General features: G+C 30.9%; 1 non-coding gene across 1 annotated transcript; it reads right to left on the bottom strand.

Annotated features, from left to right (window-relative positions):
- Positions 1 to 10,805: 10,805 nt before the first annotated feature.
- Positions 10,806 to 10,889, bottom strand: Mir219 (microRNA mir-219). The gene has a single exon (NR_040138.1). It is a non-coding gene; the product is annotated as a microRNA mir-219 (primary transcript).
- Positions 10,890 to 11,839: the final 950 nt, after the last annotated feature.

Genomic DNA, 11,839 nt, shown 5'->3' with positions numbered 1-11,839 from the left:
TAAGGGCTGAACAGGTGCAACTGCCCATGCTGGGCCATCGTATATAATACTCGATAAAAAATAAGTTAGCTATCCAGAATAATCATCCATAAAGTGTATTGAATTACCGCGGTGCTAATATTTTCTGTGTTGAAATATGTCTATCTTTATCACAGACAACGGTATATTATTATTATGATTAACACTCATAAACACGTTGACTGGGTATGTCTTTTTGCAGTTTTCCCCAGTGTAAAAAGTAAAAACAAGTCTTCGAAAAAAATAAAAAAAAATAAAGAAACTACTCCTAACGACGTGTTACAATATATGTGTATACAATATATTTATAAACATGTATATTTAATCCACTCTAAATAATAATAAAATAGCATTCAGCCACGCATAATAAACCATTTACTTTAAATGTATATTGGACATCGAATGGCGTCAAACGTGCTGTCGATTGATCCTCATGACGCCAAATTGCCAAATTTTGGTTGTACGCATTCAGCATGTTAAAGACTTATATATGGCTTATATATAATCTATGGAAAAGTAAAAATGACTACGGTTTCCCGTGTCCCACCATAACGACGGAACTCTAAAATATTAATTTCATTAGCACTGTCCCTCAGGTAATATTGTATAGGCCGTTTGTGTGAAAAAATGTGCTGGTAAAAATGTTCACTCCCCCTAACTTGAAACTCTGCGCACGTCTATGGTTGAAAGCATTATAACTTATAAGCGATAAGTTTAACGGCGAACGTTCGTTGTTTTAAAAAAAATATATATGATAGTACAATTTTTTATAATATTATTTTTTTGGAGAATTTGAGACAGTCAAAATTCTAAAATATTACCGTCTACTCAACTCCCCGCTGGGTGTTGACACACACGCGTTGGTATATTTAACGTACACAGTTAAATACGTTAAAATTATGATACGTTTTAACGGCTATCGTTTCTTGTATTGATAAGTATAATAGGTATTAACATTTTTCAGAATAATCTTATTTTTGGACGATTCCAGACACTCAAAATCCAATGTTCTACATAGATTAAAAAAATAAAAATAAAAAATTCATAATATTTTATTACCTCATAGATACATAAAACGACTAGACAGCCGGCTCTGTGTTGAAGTCTCACAAAGCACATGAAGCCTGGTAGCCATAATATTATGTCAAGAGGGCAAAATACGATTGATTAATCCATGAAATATTGAATTACGTCATGAGTTAAATGATAACATCACGAGAATTTATCTCAATTCGTGTATAAACCCGATAAACACCCGTGTTGTTGCTTGTTGTTATTAATGTATTACATTATATCTCATGTCATAGTCATAAATGTCACGGATCAATCAATCGTATTTTGCCCTCTAGTATATTGCACGGCTGCCGACTTCAATATACTCATCGAATCGATAGTTGTTTAAATATATAAAATAATATCTCTGCTTAAAGTAAAATAAAATTGTTATTATTTTCATAGAACATTTTCGAGACATTTCAAGACTCAAGTTAAATATTAATTTTAAAGCGGGTCGCGTGTAATCGAAATACTATAACTTCCGCCAACTATATCGTTCTTTTGTTGAAATACATTTTGATTTATTGGCCTATATATTCACATTAGTACAGTATCCAGTACCTAAGTATAGTGTGTGAGTTGTAATTTAGCTAAGCTAAGATAATCAAAAACATAATATAAAACATTAAACCAAATAAGTATAATATTAAATAGCTCTATGCCTCTATATTCTCTTGCAGGCAATTAATCGATTAAGTTTTTCGTGATGATTAAAAGATAAATTCTATAATAATATAGAGAACCAACGATAAAATATTGACAAAACACATTCGTGTTAGAAGTTTCACCTAACGCGTCAGTTAATGCAATAATAAATGATTTAATACACGATTTAGCTACGAATAAAAAAAAATTACAGTACCTATCGGTGTAAAATAAAAAATTCACATATTCATTGTTTTTTTTTTATTTATGCGTTTTGGTAGATACCTATACCCATATATTATTATATTTCACTTACATTGGTTTTACAATGGTGTTTATTTTTATATATCCTGTATATACAAAATTCCTACCAGAAGGAGTGCTTCGATTTCAACATATAGTACCTTATATTTTAGCAAATTGGATCAAGATGGTACTTTAGACAGGTCATTTTCCGATTTTCTCAATAGCTATTTAATGCCACGGGAAAAACCACCGAAAAATTACGAAAAAACGCTAAAAATGGGATTTTAATTTCCAACGCTTTGTTTATCACCATAGAAACGAATAAAAAGTTATATTATTATAATATTAATTCAACTTACATGATAAAATAAATAATAACAATATAAAATATCCAGGCTGACAAACCGTCTCCGCTCAGAATCGTTTTTCTTATACAATGATATTTTATCATTGAATTCAAGTCTAATAAAACCCATTATACAATGACCCACTTGTAAGCTACTGTACAGCAGAGCGACATCCACTTACCTGCTTTTTTGAGTTTAAATTTTGTCCAGGTTTTCATGAAAGTATTTTCTACCGTGCGGCGTAATAGTGTACAACAATATTACTATAGATAAGTATTGTAGGAGAAGCTGTTGTCTAATGTCAAATCCAATAGTCATGTGCGTGAATATAAGGCGATATACATACACTACACGATATATATATAATATAATAATATAATACAATAATATAGAATTGTGTAACGCACGAAAATATTGCGTTTTGTTTTATTCAACGACGTGTAATATATTATAATGTCGGACGAGTACAACAGTGTACGGGCATAAACCAATTTCGAATTCCGAGCAGAACACACTGAAAATACGATCATATTATTGGCTTTATATACTGTGTATTACCGTATAATACTAACGATGTGCGATGCCATTATTCAGTGTCTGCACCCAGTGGTTTTTTTTTTTGTTTTTTTTTGTCGTAGAGTGCACGTGCGGGAGGCTCAGTCATTTTCGTTTAAATTAAATGTAGGTAAGTGCAATGGAATAATATAGTAATTTTTTTATTTTGTTTTAACTAAATATTTGGCGAAACAGCATTCGCGCGCACTGGCCAGTTATAACGTCCGACATTACCAAAACCTAACCTAACATAAACATACCTAACATGTCGTATCTGTAGGTAATATCTAAATACAATGGAAGTGATATGACAAACAATTAGTTAATGAACCGTGAGATACCAGACAATATACCGTTTGTGATAAAGTTAGAGCGGATATAGCTCATTATGGGGGTGAAAGTTATTCAATTTATGAAAATTATTTTTCAAGACTGGTAGATGTCAGCAATAATCTAAAATGAAAAACAGAACAGGAATATTGAGTAAGAAGTGTAAAAAGATTTTTTCAATGTTTGGTATTTCTATTGTATTAATAGCAGAAAATATGCCATTTAATAGCTTTAAATTTAGATGATTTGCAAAAGAATGGACGATTCAAATAAATACATAATACTAGTCCAAATTATCCTATCAGTAATGGATTATCAGAAAATGATGTTGGTACCTAAAGTAAAAAAAAAATAATAATAATAATATTAACGATTATGTATCATATACATACGTAGAATCGTAAAATTTTTAAATAATTTAAATAATTGGTTTTTCAAACAGTTTTAATAATATTCAGATTTGTTAATCATTTTCGGACGTCGCTGCCTTGACAATAAGTCCATAACTGATAAATATTATAGTGGTCACAGCCATTGAAAAAACATCCAATATTACGGCTTATGTTATCGACTTAAAAAAAAAATGCACAAATCGTAATTATTTGTTATATTTTATCAAACCAATTTAATAATACCTCCATAAATAGGTCGTTGCGTGTTTAATTTTATCATAATATTCGTATTATACATATGGCGTAGCGTAGAGTGTAGACACGACTATCGACCTGGGACCAAATCGAGACTTAGTACGATAAAATATCAATCAAATAGAAATATGCACAATATCATACCACGTATGGTATTAAATGACACACTGAATGGATCGATTGAAGAGGACACGAATATGCGTAGATCATATTATTATATTTTATACCACAGACTCAGAGCGAAGAGTCTTGCAAAAAATAGATTTCGATTGCCCCTCGTCCGACGGATATTAATTGTAATGAAAACATACACAAAAATAGATTTACGACCTTAGAACAATATCTGATGATAATATTTTTATATAATTATGTATAAATTATCAATTGTGTTTGACGTCTATTGTCGCGTCGCAATGTTATATCAAAGTTTTTTTTTTGAGTTGTGTGGGCTTTGAAAAAATAAACACTCACATGGTCCGGAATTTTCGTCTAATTTGCTCACAACTCGAGTAAAACTATGATGTTTGAATATCATGTTTTTCGCGTTTCGGGAAATAAAAATAATAATGTAAAACCTTATAAATTCGTCGCATCGCGTTAAAAACAATATTGAAACGGTGTTTTTGCAAATATAATTATTATGATTTTAATTATGAATACTAAATGGGTAAGCTAATTAGGTAATGAATAAACGTGTTTATTCGTTGTTTTTCAATTTCACGTAAATTTATCGAAATCTATAGTGAAAAAACGAAAGTAAAGTGATCGAAAGAAGTAACTAAAAAAGATTAATTAAAGTGCTGAAAAGTCAACAACTTGTCGAACGATCAAACAAAACTTTTAGGTATATACAATACAAATTATTAAACATAAAATCATTTTGTAGTGTAGGTACAATTATTATTATTATACTGGCGCTCCTGCAAACTAATTACATTTTAAATAATTTTATATTTTATGTTATTACACTTATTTCAACTACGCGCCTTTGAATAACATTAATATATCATGCGTTATAATAATAAGGCGATAGAGGAAATACTTTCCGATTTACTTTGTACATAGCCAAAGAAACATTGACTTAAAATATATAATGTTCATTAAAAATAACCTATATATTTACGAACTCGTTACATTCGACATCAAACGTTTAATTATGTAACGGATCAATAATTAATAAGAAATATAATTTTATTATTATACTATATAAACTGCAGTTATCATGCATTTAAGTACCTTAGAGTTATTAATAATAGTTCATATCACAATATCGATTGCCATGTCGCATGGGAAATATTGACTTAATAGGTAGGGTAGGTACCTATTATATTCGTGTATTATAATATTATTTCGTGATATTATCATAAATCCAACAGTTTTTTAGCAAATTAAAATCGAACCGTTTTGGCAAGCGCCGTCGTTATGTATAATAATTATGACCATTTTTTTTTTTCAAAAAATGTATAAATTATAATACTTATAATTAATAATAACAATATCATGAGGGTTTTAGCGTCGTGGTAATGTTGCATGGCGAGGGTTTACATTTTAAAGGTTCGCGAGTGCAATAACGCGAATTTGGTATTAATATATAAATGAAACGAAACAAACTCGTCGTAGTACGGCCGAGTGTGTAGGTTAGGTACTTACACGGTTTTTAAAATAATTACGATTTAATGTAAACACCGGAATCGTTGTTTCGGGTGCGCGTAATACACGACGATTATAATGATATCATTAAAAAAAAAAAACAGAAATATAATTAGTATCGACGCGGATGACTTGATAATTCCTCTGGTGTTATTTAAAATAATTGTGAAAATGTCCAGATGACACACAGTTGTATGCGAGGTCGTTGCAAGTTTCTTCGTGGAAACATCAGTGTGTGTGTGTGTGTGGTGGGGGGGGGGGTGGAGGTGGTGGTGACTGTGCAGGGGGATGGGGTGGTTGTGTGGTGACCGGGGGTGGTGGTGGAGGTAGTGGTATCAGTCGAGTGGAGGAAAAAAAGGGTTTTCCGCGGATATATCTTGTAATAATGCCGGCTCCGCTTTTCGCGCGCATCCACTCTATAATCTCATCAACTCTTAATTGAAACTCGTTAAGGAGCAGAATTGCGCGCCGAGACAAAAGCAGCCTTACGTATTATATATATACCATGCGTTTCCGCCCCGATTTCGACTACTCTGTCCCGTTCCGGTGCCACGGCGGCAGTCACGGGACAGAAAAAAAAAAACCAAAAAAAACCGGGGGAAAAAAACCCGACCGAGACAGAAAACCACGGTCGACTACGAAAAAACAATTGTGCCGCAAACTCGATTTCGGCAAATCCCGAGCACTAAGTGCGTGTGTATACATATTATTATTATTATTGTCGCCTTATCTCGCCGCCCCGTTTCTCGAACCACACCCCTGCTCAACACTATCTCGAGGCTTTTTGGATGATTTTTTTCGTAGTGTTTTTTTTTCGTTTCCACTCGTGGGACCCCGCCACCACTCGCCGGACCATCGTAATAATTTTCGGTAGGTATAGTTTTATCGTGATAACGATGATAATATTATTATTATTATTACCTATACCTCTTAATAATGAGACGCAGACGGAAAAAAATGATAAACAAACGCGCGTCCTGCACGGCTGCAGAATACCGAAACCTATATATAACAGCGAGATAGTACTATAATAGATCTCTGCTTCCTAGGGAGGACGGTGAATTTTTTTTTTGTTTTCCCGACGTCGTTGTCGTTGCCGCCGTCGTTCCCCGTCGGAAACAATAGACGCGGGAAATTAATTTCCTCATTGTTTCCGGACCGGGGCCGGAGGAACAATGAGTGGCGGCGATACCTGCACGGCACCGCGGCGCTATATATCATAACAATATAATATATTATTATTATTATTATATATATAGTCTATACGTATTGTTCACCACATCGTTTGGAGTGTCGAACGATTAAACAGACAAATCGTTCCGACAACATGCGTACAATATCGGCGCAGTTAATTATTATCGACAGAATCCGTCGGCTTTCGTCGGCCCGCAGTACAATAAATAATAATAATTACAACGGCGGGTGAGGTACTTGGTATTACGGCTAAGCCGATGGTGTATTACTGAAATACATAATATACAGGATGATTCACCAAACACACGATCATGACCACCCCATTTCTCCTTCAATAGTGCAGTTCATCAACATCTCACCATTGAAATTTTTAAATAATATACCTATGTGCGTGATAATTACCATATTTTCAAATTCTTGAGATTTTTGTGCTATTTAAACATTGTCCGGTGGAGATACAAATTGCTGTTTTTCAATAAATCGTCAACCACCTTTTGACTGTAAATAATTATTCAGTGCATAATTCTTCAAAACATTTTAAAATTTTTTTTTTGATGAATAAACTAGGTTTCACATTAGACATTTAAGATAATATTATACCTTTGTTAGGTATAATAACACTCCGCTCAGAATCTAAAAAACAAGTGTTATCCATTTATAATAATTGACCCAACACTAGCTCTCTTAATTTTCTTATTGTATTATTTTTATAATTCTGATCATTATTTATTAATTGTTATTTTTATTGTATTCTTTAATTAATTTCCCCCCCCCCCCCCTCCTTGTTATCTATTTTTAATTAAATCTTAATAAGTATTTTTGCTCAACGATAAGAGGTATTACGTCAATGTAGAGCAAATCTATTAATTTCTTGTATTTATATATTTTACTTAGTGTACATTTCTACTTACAAGCAAATAAATCAAATTATAATTATTTCCAATTATAGTTAATTGTACCTATACTTTAAATTTAAATTTTATTTTTTGAAACATTAATTATCTGAATATTATAAAAATATGTACCTATTACAGTTTTATTTAGTTTCACACGTGTTTTTAATATAATAGTCTTCCAGGTGTCAGTTATCTGTGTAAAATTTTTGGAGGCAATAATTAATCAGTTTTATTACTTCGTCAGTAGATTCTTTAAAGAGGTCGCTCTGACATAAGTAATATTATAATATTACATTATATGATATTATAATCATGGTATTTTTCTAGCAAATAACAATAATAATAAAAAAATGATCACCATTTCTAATATTATGTATAATACCTATACTATGTAAACATCGAAATATTATAATGAAATAACTTAATTTTATTTTAATTGGGGTCACAACCGGTCGTAGGGTATAACGAAGTTATGTTATATTAAGTCTGACGAATAATAATAATATGTCCAACGCTAACGGGATATAGGTTTTTATGTCAAAAGAAACCTTTAGTATCTTTTTTACGCATGCTGTTAGGTATACACAAAACAATTCGTTATGGAAATTCGATTTACTTATCAATATTACGAACAAACGATAGAAATTTGAGGGGGGGGGAATAGAATTTAATTAAATTATTTAAAAGACGCGCTTTTTTCTACCTATTGCATATTCAAAAGCATATTATTTTAACGATTATTGACGGGTAATACGCAATCGCAATCGAACAATTATTATTGTTAAGACGACCGCTTGTAAATAATTATTTTATATAGTTTGTAACGGTGAATAAATGAATTCAGTGTTATTGATTAATATTTCCATGAAAAAAACCAGTTATTAGTTCAATATTAATATAAAATTACCAATATAATTTAAAAAAATACATTTTCGTTCTAATCACCAAAGTAAAAACATAATTTAATGCAACGATCTCGTTTTTGACAATTATATAATATTTAAATAAAACTAAAATGTAATATTAAAAAAAAATACCAAACGTGAAATATGAGTCATATTATTATATCTATATATATACATGATAAATGATAATAATATTATATAATAACAAAAACTTTTTCTATTATAAAACGTATAATATATTATTGAATATAATATTCTTAAAGTCGATTGGAAATAACTATAATTATAGTATATAGGTACCTAATTTTTCTTTACCAGAGCCTCACTTGCCTCACCTGACGAGCCACCACTGAGTGGTTCCGGAGTTATGGTATATTTAACGGGCAACGAAGTGCACATATTCAGCTAGTAGTTATATAATATTATAATTGAATTAATTCCATAAAATATGCCTACCTAATAATAGACATTGTCTTGTCAAGACAGAAAAATATCACACCTATCATTTATAGATTTCGGTTTCCGGTAGCTTCCGAACACTTTTTATACCATTTCTAAAAAGAAAAAATATTGCAATTCACAGACGTGCAAATATCATGCACACAAGCACACTCACGTTATTACGTAGGTAGGTATAACAAATTAGTACGATCGAATATGATAATATTTTTGTATTTCCATATGGTTAATGGATATGCTCTAGATAGGTACTATAATATTATTATAATAGTGTTTCTCAATTTTTTGTTTACGACAACACCCTAATTTAGATCCGCGACATACTTAAAATAATTAAGGGATTTTGGAAAAGCAACACTTATGAACCTAAATGTTCATTCAGAATGAAACTATCTTCACAATTATTGTTTTTTCTTCTTTGTAAATTTTATCATCAAGTCATAATATAATATATATTTCGATATTACAAATGTGTATTAATTAATTTCGTGTATGAAATGCAGAAATAGTAGCAAACCGACTGTCATTTTTAGGAAAAAATAAATTCATTTTCAATATATTTTATATTCAACGTGCAGTCTTAATTGACATTCAAAATACATACACTGTAAATCTGTAACTTACTCATAGTACATATTATTAAGGGGATTCGATACCATGCGTCACGCGTGACATAGTATTTTAGACGTATTTTTGGCCAAACATACCAATTGATATAACTAAGCGATAAGAATTCTGAAAACCGATTATAATTTGTCGTGAAGTCTACTTGAAATTGACCTCCTCACATTTGTAATATTATCCCCTAAATTCCTAAAAATGTCCTATTAAAAAAGAGTATTTAATAATTGTTGTACTTCAGTTTTCGGAGAAGTTAAAATCAAAAATGTGGGAAAGTCGATTTAAAGTAGACTTGACAACAAAGTCAGGTAATAATTCTTTACACATGTGTTAATAAAAAAAATTGTTTAAAAAAGGTAAAAAACCTTTTTGCACATTGTTGATAGATCATAAACCATGATAATATAAATTATATGTACTACACAATCCAAAATTACTATACAGGAACTCAAATTGTGTGTCAGGAAAACCATTGGGATTGAACTCGATTCGCACACGTCATGTTTACCCTTAGATCTTGTACATATTATTTTATAGTAAAGAGTATACAAAAAAAAAAATCACAACAACATTAATAACAATAATAATCTAATATAGTAACACTATAAATAAGTTTAAAAAAAAATTAATTATACACCACCGTCATAAAAATATTATTATTGTTATACACTTAGATCTGTAAGAGAAACCTTCCCACACATTTGTTGTCTCTACACACATACGGCATGGAAAATTTTCGTTCGCTAGTTTTGATATTATAGTGAGTTGACCGATTATTAAACTTTTAGGTAAGAACATTAAAATAATATGTCCTTAAGCGTCGGTGATTTTACGATATTTTCATCGTCAAGAACATAATATAATAAAAGTACTTATGTGAAATTTGAAAAATTAAAAACGGTCATAATATCTCGCTCAAAGATAAAAACACCGAATAAATGTCTGCGCTTGAGCGCAGAATATTATGTACTTAACTAAAAATTTGATAACAGGTTAATTCATTCTGATATCAAGACTAACGGCACACTGCAGTGTTGTAACTAGTGAATGCAAATCTGACATGCCGTAAAACAAACGATCCTCTTAAAGTTGTAACTACGCCATAGAATCGATTCAGTTTAAAGTGTCCTGTGCCTACACGACCATCGCCGCAGTGTCTCGGAGACTGCAAACGTGTACTGAAATCGTCTATCCGGCACGCCGTCCTATGGGAAGATGGATCTCGTCGAATAAACGTCTCAAGCGTTGACGTCCCTACTCAATCCTTGATTGCATATATACGTTTAACAAGAATTGCGTTTGGACAATCACAGCCTGAGAACCTTGTCGCTGAAATGTGTAGACACGAACAATACTGCAATAATTATGTCACAACGTGTCATCCAACTGCATATTATAAACTAGTGTAATTTGTTATCGTCATACCATGGATTTATGAATGAGTTTTAAACATTATAAGATGTCATAATAATGACACTAATAACAGATTAAAAAAAAAAAAAAAAACGAAAACAAATAGACGAGCGTGCAGATATTAAATACCGGACATTCGAGCGAAATGTTAATTTTAACCTAAAAAATAAATACTAAAATACACAATGCTGTCCCTTTTTTTTTAGTATAACTTAGCATAATATTAAACACGAATTGTTTATCTCTTTGAACTTTTCAAAAACACACGTTTACAATATCCGGATGAATTATTATTTACTTTCGTCGTATAATATATCGATTTTGTTTTGAAACTTTAGTCCGATGTTTTTTTATTTTTTATTATTATCCTGATATCCCCTGAATCGTTCTAGGAGTATTAAGTGTACCGAAAGTTTTGGTTTTTTCAATTTTGTGTATTAACATTTCACATTGACCAATTCGAAAATTTAAAAATGTGAGTAACATATTGTTCTTATGATACAATATATAATAATGTAGACTACCCGTGAATAGGATAAAGTTAGGTACTCGCTAAGCATATGTAGAAGAATATTAAAAAATAAATAATTTTTCAACAACTAACGAACGAACAGATGACTGACGGAAAAAAACGCCTTTTTAGAATAATAATGTTTAAATTACACTATATTATTATATTTTTTTTATCGAAACGAATGGCCAATTATTATTATTGTATTTTGACCTTTCACCGACGTTTTCCGCTCAAACGTTTTCCGAATAAAGCAAAAGAACAAAAATAATATAAATTCAAAGTCGTTATTTTACGAGATTTTATTCAATTAGAAAAAAAAACGTTTCCGACACGATTTCTTACC

The sequence above is a fragment of the Acyrthosiphon pisum genome, chromosome A1, assembly GCF_005508785.2.
Source record: "Acyrthosiphon pisum isolate AL4f chromosome A1, pea_aphid_22Mar2018_4r6ur, whole genome shotgun sequence".
Classification (NCBI taxonomy): Eukaryota; Metazoa; Arthropoda; class Insecta; order Hemiptera; family Aphididae; genus Acyrthosiphon; species Acyrthosiphon pisum.
This window is presented reverse-complemented; position numbering and strand designations above follow the sequence as displayed.